The 17,785-nt window shown below is 34.3% G+C and overlaps 1 protein-coding gene across 10 annotated transcripts in view; it reads right to left on the reverse strand.

Moving 5' to 3' along the window:
* The window catches only part of NOL4 (nucleolar protein 4), a 381,920-nt gene that overhangs the window by 200,387 nt on the left and 163,748 nt on the right, over nucleotides 1-17,785 (reverse strand). Inside the window, exon 1 of one of the 10 annotated variants that reach the window (XM_008955713.3) lies at nucleotides 5,284-5,438. The exons of the other annotated variants lie outside the window; for them this stretch is intronic. The gene's annotated coding sequence lies outside the window, so the exon portion shown is untranslated. Of the gene's footprint in view, nucleotides 1-5,283; nucleotides 5,439-17,785 lie in introns of those variants that run through there. 10 annotated transcript variants of the gene reach the window in all.

The following is a 17,785-nucleotide window of genomic DNA, read 5'->3' on the forward strand; positions in this document are numbered from 1 at the left end:
CCTCTGATTTTCTTCATGTACTTACAGTGTGCATGATTTTCTTCATGTACTTACAGTGTGCTTTGGCAAAAGCAGGTCCATAGTGGGGGCTTATTAAATGCTCATTGAATGAATGACAAATAAATGAATTAATGTATGTATGCAAATATGTATGTATGCATGTATAGATGGATGAATGGATAATCTTTTGCATCCTAAGACAGTAGTTTTCCTATTAAAGCTCCAATCATCTTTATAATTTTCCTCTTCCTAAAGTAGGATGAATTTTTGTGAGATAACAGACTATGACCAATAATCTGCTTATTTTTACAGAGATCAAAGTTATACATAGGTACCCAAGAAAAAACAATAAAAATAATTTTTTCTTTACCTATTCTTGTAGGATACAAGAATGACTCTCTACAATGCATCATAAGAAATGACAATGTGAGGTGCAGAATGAGCTGGAATCAGCCTCTCTTTATTAGTTATATCACTTTAAAAATATTCCTTGATCTTTCTTAGCATCAGTTTCCTCACTCATAAATCTGGGACATAATAATAATTATATGTGTCTTACAGTGTTGTGATAGTCCAATGAGATAATGTAAATTAAAGGGTGCACAGTGTAAGGGTTAAGGGATAAGTTTTCTTTGAAGCAGGGAGGCAGTTGCCTCTTCATCATAATACCCTCTTCAGTGTGTTTTCCTCTTTAGGGTGCCATCTCGAAAACATATAGGCCTGAATAAAAGGCCCAACCTTTTGACTTTCTAATTCAAGATTAGGGACTTCTGACCATTAAAACTGTAAATGTATACCTCCAGAATTAGCTTAGGGGTCTCTCTCATGGGATAAATAAAAAGAGTTGCATCCATATCTATCAAGAAGATAGAGAAATTGTAACTGCTCATTCTTCTCACTTTACTGTGTATGTGTATGAAATTTTGTTCAGACTTCATAGTTACTTTTACGTCACTTAACTCTATAAAAAATTGTGTTATTTCTCTTTCTTTTAAATAGGTACAGAGGGATCTTTTGTTAGAATTGTTTTATTTCTCCATCAATTAAAAACTATAAAGTACCAAATAACTGTTAATTGTTGATGCTGTTATTGTAATTATTATAATTATGATCATTTCAGGACCACAATGATACAAAATTATAGCAATTATCCATATAAAAAGAAAATAAAATACTTTTATCTTTAACTAATTGGATAATTACTACAAAATGCTTTTCCCAAAACTCAGCTGAATATATACTTTTTTCCTTTACCTCAAATTTATTTTTAACATATATTAATGCCAAGAGCAAAAGTATAAAACTTCCCAAATTAAAAGTTATTAAATTTTAGAACTGTCAGACTCCAGTAATAAAAGACAATTTTTTGTTATACTAAGAAGCTGTATACTTTAAATGAAAAATACATGACAAGTTTTCATATACTCTAAATGCTATATACCAATATTAAAGAGGAAACAACATATAGAGTAGTCCGATGAATGCTAAAGATGCGTCGAAATTTTATGCAATAATATAACCTAAAACAGACATTTGTAAATGATCTACATTATGAGTAAGTTAGCTATTATAATTAAATGCAATATATGCTTTTAAAGACTTAAAGATCAAACTTAAGATGTCTAAAATCAAATTCATTCCTGCCTCCCATTACCGCCACTACTCTCTTCAAAAACTCCCTCTTTCTATTGACTTTCCTATGTCTATAATGGCACCCATGCACTTTCAGTCTTGAAGGTTCTTTCTTTAATGCTGCCCAGTCATGGGCCAAGACTATCTTCTGTGCTTACTTTATCACACTGCCCACTACAAAATAATACAATTTTCCATTGGTCATGCTCACCAGACTGAGTGTTTTTATGAAATCTTGAACATTAGTATTTTGCTCTGTCCTTCTTATTATCTATCTTTTCATCTGTTATTTGGATGAAGCCAAATTAATCATCTTTTATTTTGTATTAATTTTTTTTGAGACAGAGTCTCACTCTGTTGACCAGGCTGGTCTTGAACTCCTGGCCTCAAGTGATCCTTCTGCAACAGGTTCCCAAAGTGCTGGGCTAACAGGCATGAGCCACTGCCTGCCGTGAGCCTGGCCTGCCAAATAAATCTTGGTTGAATAAATTAATAAATGAAATTCCATAGATTATATGCCTATGATTTCTTTCCCATTTATTTTCTACTCTTAATTTCTAGTGTTTCTATACTAGTTTAGGCTCTTAGTCCTAATTGCCTTCCCCAATTATTACCCCTATCATTTATTCATCTTACTCAACATTTGAAGAATAAATATATCTTAACAGAGCACTGCTTCTACTTCTCATTCCTGGTTCACAAATGCCCATTGACCCCTATCTGCCCTCAAAAGTATATGTCATCGAAAGAACATATTCCAGTCTGACATTCTTTTCTTTCTACAATCTAATTTCAACAACTGCTCTGGCTATCCCCACACACCATGTTATCAATTTGCTTACATGCAACTTTAAGAAAACAAATAAATTTAGCATCTTACATAATTTTCCTGAGACATATGAAGTCAAACTTATAGCATATAGAGAAAAAATTTTCACGGCAGCATAAATCCCAAAATTTAAGAAAGAAAATAGAAATTGTTGCTATTTAACAGTCCTCTAAAGTGGCCCTTCTAGCTTAACAATGTATGATAGTATTGAATCAAATATGCTCAAATCAAACATTAATCTGATTTTTAAAAGCAAGTACAAAACGTGTTCATATTATAGTATTATCTCTTGTGCTGAATAACATTTTTATTTTCAATATATTTTAAAATACACACATCAACCATCAATCACAATGGGCAGTTTTAGAAACTATCCTTAGTTTATGTAACAGACCATTATACCATTATGCAAATATATATTAATGTTTCATGTGTTTGTTTGTTGAGTGTTCCCTAGCAGAGGTTTCTGTTGTAAATTTCCTGTCCATTCCTTCCTCTTGCCCTTTTCTGTACTCTGGTTTCCCATGCAAAAATTCAGACCATTTCCATATCACCTAATAATCCCAGAGCTTTCAGAAGACCTTGGCGACCTGAAGATTTTTACTCTTAAAATGACTCCTGGACTTTCCAAATGCCATTCCAAACTCTGAGACCAGTTCAGAATAGATCAACTTCTTTCCTAGATTCCTGAAGCATTGCCTTTCAAGAGAGAATCTGACGATGGAGGATGACCTGGTCCTCACCAAGCAATACCTTAGAAGAGCAGACGGGGCCAAACCAAAACTTGCCTAAGACAGATTACAAATCCCTGCCAGTCTTCAGTTGACAGCCAGCATTTGTGTCTAGGTCAGCCACCACTATATTTTCAAAAGACATAAGCACAGAAGACAGGGAATGGAGAATTCTAAGAAATATAAAATTTTATTTTAACTGGTTAGGAATACCTATTGAAAAACTTTGGTTAAGGTAGTAAATTGGCTAAGGCCCTGACCATTTTTAAAATTTACTATTTAATTATATATATATATATGTATATGTACTTTACTCTATCTCAATAAATGGTGCCTATTTTTTTCTTAGCTATTCTTTTTCTTTCCTAGTCCTATTTTGTTAATTCTGCTCACTGCCTTCTGCAGTGACCCTCTAAGTTTCACTCTTCCTGAAATAAAGTCATTGGTTTCTCTCCTTGCTATCCAAAATCTATGAAGGGAGATAAGCTACTTTAGTTTGTTCTCTGCGGAGGACAAAAGGAACACAATTACCTCTTTCCTTTTGTAATTTTTAAGGGTCCTATCCTGAACTACTAATAGAAATCACCAAAAAGAGGTTGTTGGAATAATTTATGATCATTCATTGAGAGGGACTCCCTGACTTCCTGCTTTGTCTCCATTTTCTTAAGAGTACCAGGTTCTGCATAGTTACAACCTAAATGCTATTAAGCAAAGTATAACCCTTCTAGTTTTGTGTGTACTTCCTAACATATGAAGATAATAATTTTATCCAACATTTTAATATACCTGTTCAACTCTAGGACCAATGGTCTCTTCTAGCATTAAGTTTCAGGGAAAAGAAGTGCATGTGTGATCTGTGCTCTGTTTTTGCAGCAACACCCAAGTCTGTCTATTCTGAGAAATTAAAACAGCACACTTCAATTGGCAATTAAATGTTTTTATGATAATAGCTATATTTAGCATAGACTGTAATGTTATTTGTAGCGTGTAGTACATTACTAGCAGGATTTTACACAGGGGAAACAATCCCAGTTTCTAAATATATGTTATAAATATATAGACATGATGGAAACAATTAAAAAACATCATGTATCATGGATGTAGCCTGATACAATTTTCATCATGAATATTTTAAATACTAAATAAATACATTCAGGGGAATACACATTGATAGTCATAAACACAAGGATTATATATTAATATAATATGTAAAATCTACATAGTTTTAAAAAATTCTTTTCAATTTTGTATGTGGATTAAAGTGTCTTTTGAGGTAATTAAGTTTTTGAAAGACTAGATATCTTCACAATAGACACTAATATCAAATATTTAAAATTCATACAAGGTTTCTAGCTTCTAAGCTAAAAATCATATGCTTCATAAGAATTGGGGAAGGAATTGTGTAAGCACAAACCAAAGAGCAAAAGAAAATGAACAAACCCACATAGACATAGACATCCCCCCAGAACAAAATCCATTTGAGGCGATCAACAAAAAATCCTGAAAGGTATACACATTGCACATGCCTTATGCTGAAAAGTTGAAGTACCAGCACCAAACAGAATAGCTATATTAATTGCTCTTCACTCAAAAATGCCTTTTCATCATATTATAATGACCTAAAAAACCACACCACTTGCATACTTCTAAATGGATTTTTAAAATATGTATGCATAATTAGAAAAGGACATTTACAAACCTAAAATGAAATTTCATCACTTTTGGTGTTGAAGAAACACAACTTGCTTACAGATTTGTCCATGAATATTTTTTCTCTCTCGATGGAATTTTAGGTTTAAATGCACAACAATCTAGGGTAAATAAATTAAATGCCAAAAGCATATAATATATTCTTTTCGCTTATCTAATTTTACCATGCTCCTGAGATTTTAGATGGATATTCCAAAAGTACCTAAAATTTTTCCTCAAGTTTCTAATCTGGTCAAACCTTTAAATAACAACTGAACTAGGAAAACATTGGCATTTATCAGACTCTACTCCTGTCATTCTACTGCTTCATGGGACAGTCTTCAACAAGACTTAGACAAACCTCATTCATCAATATTCTACTCTGGAGGAGCTGACACTTACTGTGAATTCTGCTCTTCAACTTAAATACCAATGTCTGTGGCAGGCCAATTCTATCATTGCAGATCCAGCATCCCTCAGGCGAGGTCCAACCTTTCTCTCGAAGTGCACCCAGGGATTAGTCTGACTTCCCCTAAATTCTCTCCTCTGCACAGTAAGAGCTAATCTTTCCTGTATGAAGCAGGAGATGGTGTTGCTATGACAACGGAGCACATTCTAGCAGTGGGACTACTGAGATGAGCCTTCAAAGACTCAGGGAAACATGCACTCAGTCTTCCTCCAGGGCTATGGGCTCCTTCCTTGAGGATTTAATCTCCCAACAAGTTTACTGTCAGACTGGGTTGTTGATTATCCGTACATTTTGCTACAGGGAGATCACTGGTTAAGAACATGGCTGGAAGATCACAGAGTTATTTAATAAAAGTGCCGTTTTCAGTTTTAATAATTTTCCAGTTTAAATACTCTGTGTAGCTTGTTAAAACACTACCCCCTTTAAATTAAAAGCATTTTGCTTACTTTTAGATTTTTAAAAATGATTATAATGAGTTGAGAATGGCACTATCAAGGAGAAGCTTTACCTTTTTTTTGTTTGTATATCATCACCATTGTATCAACTTGAAGGTTAGATACACACACACACACACACACACACACACACACACACACACACACATCCATTTTCTCTCTCCGGCGTCAACGTCTGGAGCCTTGAGGTTTCAGAGTGGGGGAGGGGTATGCTAACAAAAGCAAATCCTGCAGCCACATTTTGCATACATATATTATCCAGAGAATAATCACAATAACTGCTAATCATTTAGAGAAATAATGATAAGCGGAATTTAAGTGCCTGTGCCACAGCAGAAGAGATCTAGTTTCAAGCCACATTGTAGGAGGGCAGATTTCATATGTTATTTTCAAACATGGCAGTTAAATTTTCTGGAAAATAATGAACACGTACATTAATATATATTTTAAACAGTTGATAGTATACTGTAATAGTTCTGGCTATTTTGAACATTGAACATTCATTTTTCTTCAGAAACATTACTGCGATTCAAACGAGTACATCCTTTTCAATTGGAAGGAAAGATACAGGGCAGGAAAAGTTTTCCCCTCCCAGCAGCAGAGGTTCAGTTTATTCAATCACTCTGATTCAGGTTCTCACCCAGGGAGTCATCTGACCTGTCCTCTTTACTCCTTAATTTCCCCGTAATCTTTTCTATTTCTCAACCTTTTATGTTAGGAGCATCTATTCCTGCATACCACCCTTCCCCCACTGTCTGTAATTATTCTCCTTTGTGGCTGAAGCAATGGAATCTATATCATCTACATCTATTCTTTCAAGTGCTGAGAGCGAACAGGACTTTATGGATGTCGCTGTCACTCAGAGGTGTGAGGATCTATATGTTAGTCAGATTCAATGCCACATTGGCCTTCTAGAAAATCATAGGGCTATCTTTAGTTACTTCTTGCTTGTCACCCTAATGCGTTTGAAAAGCTTTATGATATTAACTAGAATCTCATTATTGCACATAATGCATGTATTTACATTTAGTAGTTCATTTAAAAGAGACAGCGTATTTTAAAACTCATTTTGATTTGTATTTGTTATTTCCATCATAGTAAAAAATGCTGTTAAATTTTTGCTAATGTGTGCCTTGGAATATATCTCCAGGATACATATGTACCCACTTCACAATATATGCAGATAATTTTCCCCTCATGATCCTCTTTTCAGAGCTTGCGCTGAAGATGCATTCTCATAATTCAAAAAGTTATAGCACCTGTTTTCATTATGTTCATTATTATCTAATTAGTAAAGGGCTTTCTTTTTTTGGAAAAAAAAAATTCACTGTCATATTCAGGGAAACTGGATAAATGCCAACACATGTAAACAACATATGGTTTACTTTCAAAATCAATCAACCAGAATTATTTATTTCTAAATAATTTCTTAGTTAAAAATGTGTTGAAATAATTTACTGCTATAATAGATAATGTTACTATCTGCTATTCCTTTAGGACTGACTACCTGGACATCGATCATATTATATATTGTCTAGCTTCCCCAAGAAGACAATATTGTTTGTAGAAAAAATTATTTAAGTAGTTATGGTGAGTGTGCCACAACTTAGATTTGGATGTTAAAAGTGAGTTATAAACAACTAAGGTTATATGAATGCCAGAAATCACTACTGCAAGAAATTCTATAGTTTTTAAATTTTTTCTCATGTATTATTTTTATGAGCCCTAATTTTTCAACATAATATTCAGCAGATCTGGTAAATTAAAACAATATGTATGTCTTATGGGAAATAGGGAAAATGAGAGTAGGAAAAACAGCACTTTTCACAAAACAAGTTTTAAATATAAACCCCAAGGCAGTTCTGAGTAAAAAGACTGAAATATTGGAGCCTACATAGTAAGGGGAACAAATGGGGAGTTGAGAACAATTTTTTTCTAAAAAGCCGCCTTTCATGGAAAGGCTTGGATACAGCCTCTAGACTTTGGCTAGACACTGAACACAGACTCTGATGACAAACTGCATTACTAATCTCTCTCTGCTTCAGTTTTCTTACCATCATAATGGACATAATAAGAGTACCTTTATGAGAATTCAAGGAGTAAATATGTATAAATTTCTCATAATAATGCCTGACATATTGAAAATACTATGTAAATGTTAGGTGTCATTTAGGACCTTGAAGACAGGGACTAAATATTATTCAGCTTTGTCTCCCCTGTTCTTAATACAAAGTCTGCTATCAGGTATATACTTAATAAATGAAAATAAATATTTTTAATAAAATCTATATGACTGTAATATTTAATAAAGCAAAGTGAATAGACAATACTTTAGAATTCTAAATGTGTCAGAAGAAAAATGTAAATCTGTCTACATAATTATTATTGGTTTATAAAATTCAATAAATAAATATGTATTCAAGTAATCAATGAAGTAAATTTTAAATATTTCATGTTCTTTTATACTTTTTATAGTTTAAGAATTATTTGCTAAACAATAAGTAAACAACATAAGTAGGATTATCTTTGACTGTGAATAACAATAACATCTCCTTTAGTTTTATAAGAGAATGAGTTATCACTTATTAGAAAATTGATTTAGCATCTGCTTTATTAGATATTGTAGTAGGTGCTGGGATACAAAGGCTTAGAACCACTGTGCCTGTCTTCAGTGAGTTCACAATTTAATGCAGGAAGCATACAGTCACTCAGCATAGTCTATGTGTCAGACACTGCTCTAGGTGCTGGGGGTATGATAGTGAACCAAACAGAAAGAAATGTCTACCATAAGGAAGTTTCTCCCTGCTAGTGTGTGAGACAGTGTGTGTGTGTGTTTTCAGGCAGGGGAAATGAATGTATCTTAAGTATTAGTGCTTCAGAGGAAAATAAATTCAAATTTTGGAATAAGAAAGGCAGTAGAAATAGGGATAAAATTTTAATTTTAAAAAGATACATTTAATGCAAATTGATAAGGGCCATAAAAGAGCCACAAAGAAAGCACCATGCAACTAGGAAAAAGAGTGGCCAACTCTCTCCTAAGGAATATGGGAAGGCTTCACAGAGGGAGTAGTAAAAATCTAATGAGGATTAAATATGTAAAAAGGTTCTTATCTGCATATTAACTAGCATTTACTCACATCATCTATATAATTTAATATCTAATAAAACAAAGTGAATAAATACTATCTAAGGATACTAAAGTATCAGGACAGAAATAGAAATTTGTCTAATAACTAATCCATTATAGGTTTACAATGCTCAAAAATATTCCTTTAGTTAAAAAGCATGTTATTCTAGCAAATGGAGTAATACATGGTTGATCTATAAAAGTAAAAGTAAATTGCCCTTACTTTGACACCATTGTCTTTTTTTTTCCTAAGATAAAAAACAACTAAAGAAGGATAATTATAACTCACTTTATTTGTACAGCAAAATAAATTCCAGATGGCTTAAACATTTAAATCTTTTTTAAAAAGCTGTACAAGTACTGAAAGAAGTTAAGGAAAATGTTTTAAACACAAACATAGAGGAAAACAAACTTTGGAGTATCTGTCAGGTAAATAATTGGCTGTTTGGTCCAGAAATCTACAAATCTATTCCCACACTTTTAAATTATTTATTAAACAATCATTTATTCAGCAGCAATCATATGCAATGTATTAGGAATAGACAGAAAAATAAGATAGTATTTAATTTCTAGAAGCTCATGGTCTAGTATTATAGTACAGATGGACAAAAACATAGGACTTTATGATTCAAAGTGCTAATTATTTTTATAAAATTATACACAGAATGCTACGAGAGAATCTAGGAGAGAACTTTTTCCTGGTACAGGGAGGTAGGCGTATGAAATCATATAACAAGCATGTAGATACAGTCATAATGGAATAGATTGGAGCGGTCCAATGTTCCCAATGAGAATAACCAGAAAAGCTAATTTTGAAATATAGATGATTAAAATATATTTAAAGGCATCAGACAGCTAAGAGAGAACTAGGACTTGAGAGCCCAAGATCCCTGAGGGAAGGACATCAGAGAAATGTGAACCAACATTCTGTAAGCAGCTTTTTCCCTCAGGGAAAACACCAATTTTGGTGTGAAAAGAGAGACGAAGAATATGAACATACATTGCTAATAGGTAGAGAACTTTTGGAACTCTTAAAATACTGAAGAAAAAATGGATTTCAGATTGAAGATGGTAGCAATGATGTAAGTAGTCAAGATTACAGAGAGAAGGTAGTAGCAGAGAAGTGAGACCACCATTCTATGGATTTGCCTTTAAGGCTTTGCATATTCTTAAATTGCCAAGAGCAAAAGACAAATGAGACAAACAGAAAACTGTTGAAAAAAAAATACAGTAGTGTTTGCTGTACTCTCAGTTCTAAACTAAAAAGCCAAGGACCATTAGGGAGGAAGAGCTTTTATGAGGAGTCCTGGATCTCAGCTGGGACAACCAGTAGGTTAGACCCTATGAGTGGAAGGAAACATATGGAGAAAAAAGCTTATTATAAGAACTAAAACCCAGCATCAAGCCAGTTCCATACTTAATTTAATTCAAATGATCTGTGCCCCCTTATCTGCTGGAAGATGGAAAATTGTCTCTGAGCCAGATAACATTCCTAAGACCCTCTCTATTATCACTCTACTATTTTTCATACACAATGTCCAGACTTAAGAAACATACTTAAGAAAATAATGTTAGGAACATATAGGAAACAGATAAATGGTAATATCAGTTCTATGCTGATAAATGTTTAATAACCAGTTTCCAAAAAAGGGGGAGCAATATTATAATTATACTGATATAAAAGATTTTTAACACGGTTTTTGAATTATAAAATATTCAATACTCTATTATAAATTTAATATATCCAATTGATTCTTTCAGAATACTCACATTGATTTTTACCAAACTATTATATTTGTAGGCAGTGACAATCAAGATGACTGCAACTGACAATCCAGTATACTTCAACATGGATACGGTTTCATTTTTTTATTTACTCATGTTTATGAGTAAGATGAAAGTGAATGTTAAAGATGAATACTGGAAATTCACATACTTGTAAGTGAGGCAAGCAAATTCTCACATAATTATTTTTAAATGCTAGATAGTTGGTATAATTTCAATCATTTTAAATATGTTAAGACTTGTTTTGTACCCTAACATGAGGTCTATTCTGAAGAATGTTCCATGTGCACTTGAGAAGAATGACTGGAGTGTTCTTTATATGTATGTTAGGTCCAATTAGCTTATAGAATTGCTCTAGTCCTCTATTTCCTTATTCATCTTTTGTTTGGTTGTTGTTCTATCCATTATTAAAGGTGGGGTATTGAAGTCTCCTACTATTATTGTGCTGCTGTATGTTCCTTCCTTCAATTCTGCCAATGTTTGCTTCATCTATTGGGAACTCTGATATTGGGTGCACGAATATTTATAAAATATTATATATTTTCTTGGCAAATTGGCCCTTTTATAATTATGTGATATTATTATTTGTCTCTTCTAACAATTTTTATTTTAAAGTCTCCTTTTTTAATGTTAGTATAGCACCTCTGCTCTTTTTTAGTTATCACTTGCATAGAATATGTTTTTAATCTTTGTGACTCTCAGCCTATGTGTATCCTTAACATCTAATGTTAGTCTAGTAGACAGCATATAGTTTGATCTTGATTTTTTAAATCCATTCAGCAAAGTATATCTTTTGATCAGGGAGTTTAATCCATTTACATTTAAAGTCATTACTGATTTAGGGAAGGAGATAGTATTGCCATTTTGTTAATTGTTTTCTGTGTGTCTTGTAGCTCTATTACTTCTCCTTTCCTCTCTTACTGCTTTTCTTTGTCTTTTGTTGACTTTTGGTAATGGCATGCTTTGACTTTCTTTTCATTTCCTTTCATATACATTGTTACTGTTGCAATTAGACAAAACATTAAAGTTGTAACATAACATTCTATATAATGTTATATATTAATATATTCTATATTGCATATTTCCATATTATATATATTTTATATATAACATATTAAACAAATTATAACATTTTATTTTAAACTACTAACAACTTACTCTACTCCTTATTGTCCCTACTTTTATGTTATTGATGTCCCAAAGTACATCTTTATGTATTTTATATCCATTAACATATATTTATATTTGTTTTTATGTTTTTGTCATTTAAATTTTATATAAGAATTAAAGGTAAATTTGTGCACCAAAATTATAATAATACAAGTTACTATATGTGGCCATGTATTTTTCTTTACTGAAGTTTGTATTTTCATCTAGCATTCTTTGAAGGACTCACTTATAGCATTTCTTGTACAGTAGATCTAGTAGAATGAACTTCCTCAGATTTACCTGATAAAATCTTAAATTCCTCTCCATTTTTGAATTATTTTGTTGGCTGTAGTATTCTTGGTTGACAGCATTTTTTTCTCTAAACACTTTGAATAATATTATCACACTTCCTTTGGCCTATAAGGTTTTTGCTGAGAAATTATCTGATAATCTTATAGAGGCTATAATGTACACGATGAGTCTTTTTTCCCTTGCTGCTTTCACAACTCTCTTTGACTTTCAACAGTTTGATTGTAATGGGTCCTGGTGGAGTCTCTATGGATTCGTCCTGGTTGCAGTTGGTTGAGTTTCTTGAACATGTATATCCGTTTCTTTCCTCAAATTTGGGAAGTTTTTTGTCATTATTTCTTCAAATAAACTCTGCCCCTTTATCTCTCTCTCTGTCTCTCTTTACTCCTTGAATTTCCATAATTTGTATATTGGTCTGATTGATGGTACCCCACAAGTCCCTTAAGTTTTGTTTACTTTTCTTCATTCCTTTTTTTTTCTCTGCTATCTCAATGATTTCAAATGTCCTGTCTTCAAGTTCACTGATTTTTTCATCTGCCTTATCAAGTTTGCTATTAAGTCTCTCTAAATAATTTTTCAATTCAGCAATTCAGTTATTATATTTTTCAGCTCCAGAATTTCTATATGATTCTTTCCTATAGTTTCTACCTTTTCACTGATATTCTCAATTTGTTCATACATTATTTTCTGGATTTTGTTTAGTCATCTCTCTATGTTCTTTTTTGAGCTTACTGACCATATTTAAAATAGTTGTTTTTAATTATTTGTCAGAAAGTTCAGTGATTTGCCTTTCTTTAGGTTCTATATCCAAGGTTTTGTTTTGTACATTTCATCAAGCCACATTTCTTTGTTTCTTTGCATGCCTTGTGATATTTCTTGATATTTGAGATTTGGGCATTTGAGAACACATTCACCTGCCCAAGCCATTATGCACTGGATTTGTGCAGAGAACGGCCTTCATCAATTAGCCTAGCTATATGTTTGGGAGACTCTCAAAACGTTTCTGAGGAGTTTCTCCTCTGGGCTCGTGTATGTCTTTACTTCTCTCAAATTCCCTAAGCAGCCTGCCCATTTTTTTCTCAGGAGCTCATAATCTCCAGCTCCTTCTAGCATCTGCCTGTAGAACTACAGAATCTCTACAGCTCTGAGGACCCACCAGGCCAAACCGCTTGCCTCTTTTTTCAGTGGTTTCCAAACTCTGCTACTGTTCCCATCAGTGCTATGATATGGAAACCAATACTTCAGGAAGCCCCTAGACAAACCAGAATATCTGACTCACAATCCACTCTCTTGTTGCTATTGTAAAAGAAGAGCCCTTGTATGGAATGTTTCCTCCAGTGTGCACTATGCTACACTGACTCAAGAAAAGGACATGGGCATGCAAAATTCTCTGAACTTTACTAGGATCTTTTTTTTTGGTTTTGCATTGGTCTGGGTGCTGCTACTTCTTAACTGGTCAACAGAGTTCTTAAAAAGGGATTCTGGTCCATATATTGTTAACTCAGTGTCTTCAAGGGGGGAATTAGGGCCTCGGGCCTCTTGGTTTGCCATCTTGCCAACATCACTTTCTGTTAGTTTAGTTTTAACTGAAATGCTGAGAAATACTTAAATATGATAGTTGGTTACTGAAAAGTAACATTGAACAAGGCTTTAGTAGAATGCATACAACCCTTGACTTAGGAAGATTTGTTTCTTCTCTAGCTTCAGGCATAGGAGGAAGTCCTGGAGTGCTTAATGAACCCTGACATGTCCCTCTTAAAGGCTTAGAAACAGGGCAATTCTAATACTAATCATCACCTTAAAGCAGGAATTTCAGTTAAGCATCACCTTAAGGCAGGGATTTTACACTGTTTGGAGTTCTTGAGAATCTAAAGAAATCTACCCCTCCCCCGTACCATGTACTTATATTTACATATATCCTCTCTTCCTCCAAAATTCACACGTGTGCATATGTACACTCACAAGCACACATAATTTGGCACATGATTTATTCACCTGGTGCTCAGATAAAGAATACTGCTATATTGAAAAACTATGCGGCTTCTGTTTACATTGGGCTTCTAAGGTTAAGCCCAGGTAAAACTAAAATGTTCTTTGCCTTGTATATGTGCCACTGTCCTGACCTGGTCAACATCTCAATCAAATCTGTTTTCTAGAATGAGAGTAGAACTGAATTTCAGGAGTGTGGGTAAATGGCCTATCCGTGGCATCTGCTGTTGCCCTGAAAGATCTGTGATCTATCTTTATTAATAATAATAGTAATAAGTAACAGTATCTATTGACAATATTACTTGCTAGGCAATTTGTTAAATACAAATTAGAATATGATTACATGCACTGGATGGTCAAGGAATATTTCCTGAAGGAAGCTGCACTTGAAAGATTTTGAGGGTAAGAATCATGCCTTATACATCTCGGCTCTAGTTGCACATTGCTATGGAAATAGCAAGTTAATATAAAATACTGCTCATAAAAATTAATATTAATTATTACACAGTGTAAGTTACTAACACATTTGCCTACTTTATCTTTAAGCTTCTATGATTATTCTGCACTTCATGGATTTAAAAAATGCAGAGCATGATTTCAGGAATTGTAAATGACTTTTTTGCTTATTGATTTCAGCTGTTGATAATTTTCCAGTTATTTTTTCTCATAAATGTCATTTCTCCCATTCTCTTCATTGTATACTAAGCTCTGGCCATAATGATGCTATGCTATATCCAGCTCCTCACTTTAACAGGCCTGCTCACATCTCCAGGTCTATATTGTGCTCTTCCTCTGCTGGCCTGTTGTTCCTTATTTCTTTTTTATGAGACAAAGTCTCACTCTGTCACCCAGGCTGGAGTGCAATGGCACGATCTCGGCTCACTGCAAGGTCCGCCTCCCGGGTTCACGCCATTCTCCTGCCTCAGCCTCCCGAGTAGCTGGGACTACAGGCGCCCGCCACCACGCCCGGCTAATTTTTTGTTATTTTTAGTAGAGACGGGGTTTCACCATGTTAGCCAGGATGGTCTTGATCTCCTGACCTCGTGATCTGCCCGCCTTGGCCTCCCAAAGTGCTGGGATTACAGGCATGAGCCACTGCGCCCGGCCTCCTTATTTCTAACTCTTTGTTTTTGCCCCTGCTTTGTCCTGCTAGGTGAGGCCTTTATCTTTCTAAAATTTTCTCCTGCTGGCTTTCATGTCTTGAGTAAACTTTACTGGAAAAACCCTCACTGACATTTACCATCTGGGTGTAATGAGACTCCTATGTGTCTACGTCTAGCAAGCACTTGTCATATTCCATTGTAATTATCATTAATATTGCAATCTTCATAACAAATCTGTGAACTTCATGAATGTAAAACTGTATCTCACAACTAGAAACTGTATCCACAGTTTTTAACCCAGTGCCTGCACTGTGAGAGACCTTAAAAAATATGAATATACATATTGCAATAATGAATGAATTATTAAATGGATCTACTACGTTAGGAAAAAAGGAAACTAAAACAAGTTGTGTATTTAACTTACAATTTCTAGTTTTTTCTCAAATCCTTTTCCACAGCCTCTGCCTTCTGTATGTCTTTTCTGTTGACCTAGAAAGCCATCAAATTGATTATTCTTTCTTCAGCATCTATCTTTCTCATAAATTCTCTGGACTCTGCACAAAGGGGTCATTGTAAAATGCAAATCTTATTCTTTATTGGCTTCCTATCCACTTCTGGTTGAAATTCAAACCCTTTATCATGACAAAAAATGTTAAAAATCACACATATATATAGAGAGATAGATAGATATACATATATATATATACACATGCTTAGTTTATATGTGCCAGATACTCGACATAATTTAGTCCTCAGACCAACTCTCTGTGAGAGTACTGTCTTCATTTTATAAAATACCCCCGATTCAAAGTTTTGTCTTACGCAGCCTTCTTTCTCAGCATTTACTGAAAGGATTTATACCTCACTCTCATATTAAATAACTGGAAGTTCTCTGGACAAACCATACTCCCTTCTGATGCCATGTCCTGTATATGTCTCATGCTGTCTCTCTTCCTGGCATATCCTGTTCCTCATTGACTGGTTAATTCTGATTTTTTTTCTTAATGTCTAGCTCAGCATCCTTTTGTTCTTGGAAGCCTCACCTGAATGCACCCAGATTGATAGATTACCTTCTTCAGGGTTTCCACAGTACCTTGTGTATATTGTAAACACTGTCGCTTGGGATCACTAGCTTCCAAAAATGGCTTCAAATAATCTGTGAAACCCATAACTTTCTCCTTGTGAAATAACCTCTCTGAATCTGGAGTGGTCTGGTCTGGGACTCCCTTTAACCAGTAGAATATAGAGGAAATGACCCTGTGTAAGTTCTGGAACTAACTCTTGGGAAGGTCTGTCAAGTTCTTTAGCACTTTTTGTACCACTGAGCCACCAAGTAAATGTCTCACTATCTGCTGGAGAAACCATGTGCAGAGACCATGTAGGGAGAGGTCGCATGAAGAGGAAGAGGCTCTGACACCTGGAGAGAAACAGACCCAAATGGTGTAGTATCCCAAATTCATTGCCGAGATGAGCCTTCCAGCCTTCCCCCACCAGAGCATCGGTCATTGAGTGAGCCACCTCTGACAGTCCGGGCAAGTCAAGTCCTCAGAGGACTACAGCTCCTGCCAACACTAGGAGAAGCAGAAGCATCACCAGCTAAGCTATGTCAACTCACAGAATCACAAGAGATAATAAAGTGGTTATTGTTTTAAAGGGCTATGCTTTTGGATGGTTATTTTTAATTAGCAATAAGTAATTATAATATCCTGTCCCCCAGTCTCTGAACAGCTTGAGAGTGAATCTACACTATATCCACCCCCATACTCACAGTCCCTGGAACAGCACTTTCTACCAAGTGGTCATTAATGAATGTCTACTGATTGAATTAATAAATTTAATTATTCTCCATTTGAATATGTAAACACAGGATTGTGTTTACTCTTTCAATTTTGAACAAGTTTTTAATGATATTGCTTTATATAGTTGGGAACTTAAATCATTTCTGAATCAACTGGCTTAACTTATTTACATATCCCAACCACATGGCCTAACTTCCTCATAATTACTTTATTTTTCCATTGCATTTATTTCTTATTAAAATACTGTATGTTACTAATGGGTGGTGTTTATTTTCTGTCTTCCCCACACCCTTCTTCCCATTATTGAAATATAAGTTTCAGGAGGACAAAGAAAGGGTTGCTTTGCTTGATCTTGTTTTGTTTTTTATCCTGTTTTGTTCATTGATTTCTCCCAACTACCTAGAACAGTGTCTAGTAACAGTGGATGCTCAATACTTGTTATTTGAATTAATTCATTCATTTTAGGAGGAAATGGACAAATCTGTGAGACAACACTGTAAAGAAAACCAGGACTTAAAGAAAGTTCACATGTGGTGCCTAAGAAGGACTACATAACCTGAGGCAATAAATTTCATTCCTCTATGTTTTGGCAACTACTGCAGAAGGAAAATCTGGGTGAAAAAGATAATCCATATGAAATTCCCTGACCTCTTAAAAATAAAAGTGCTATGTAAATGCACAAAGACATCATTCCTGCCTTGCTGCTTGATGTAGTGCAA

Source organism: Pan paniscus, chromosome 17 (assembly GCF_029289425.2).
Source record: "Pan paniscus chromosome 17, NHGRI_mPanPan1-v2.0_pri, whole genome shotgun sequence".
In the NCBI taxonomy this organism is placed as follows: domain Eukaryota; kingdom Metazoa; phylum Chordata; class Mammalia; order Primates; family Hominidae; genus Pan; species Pan paniscus.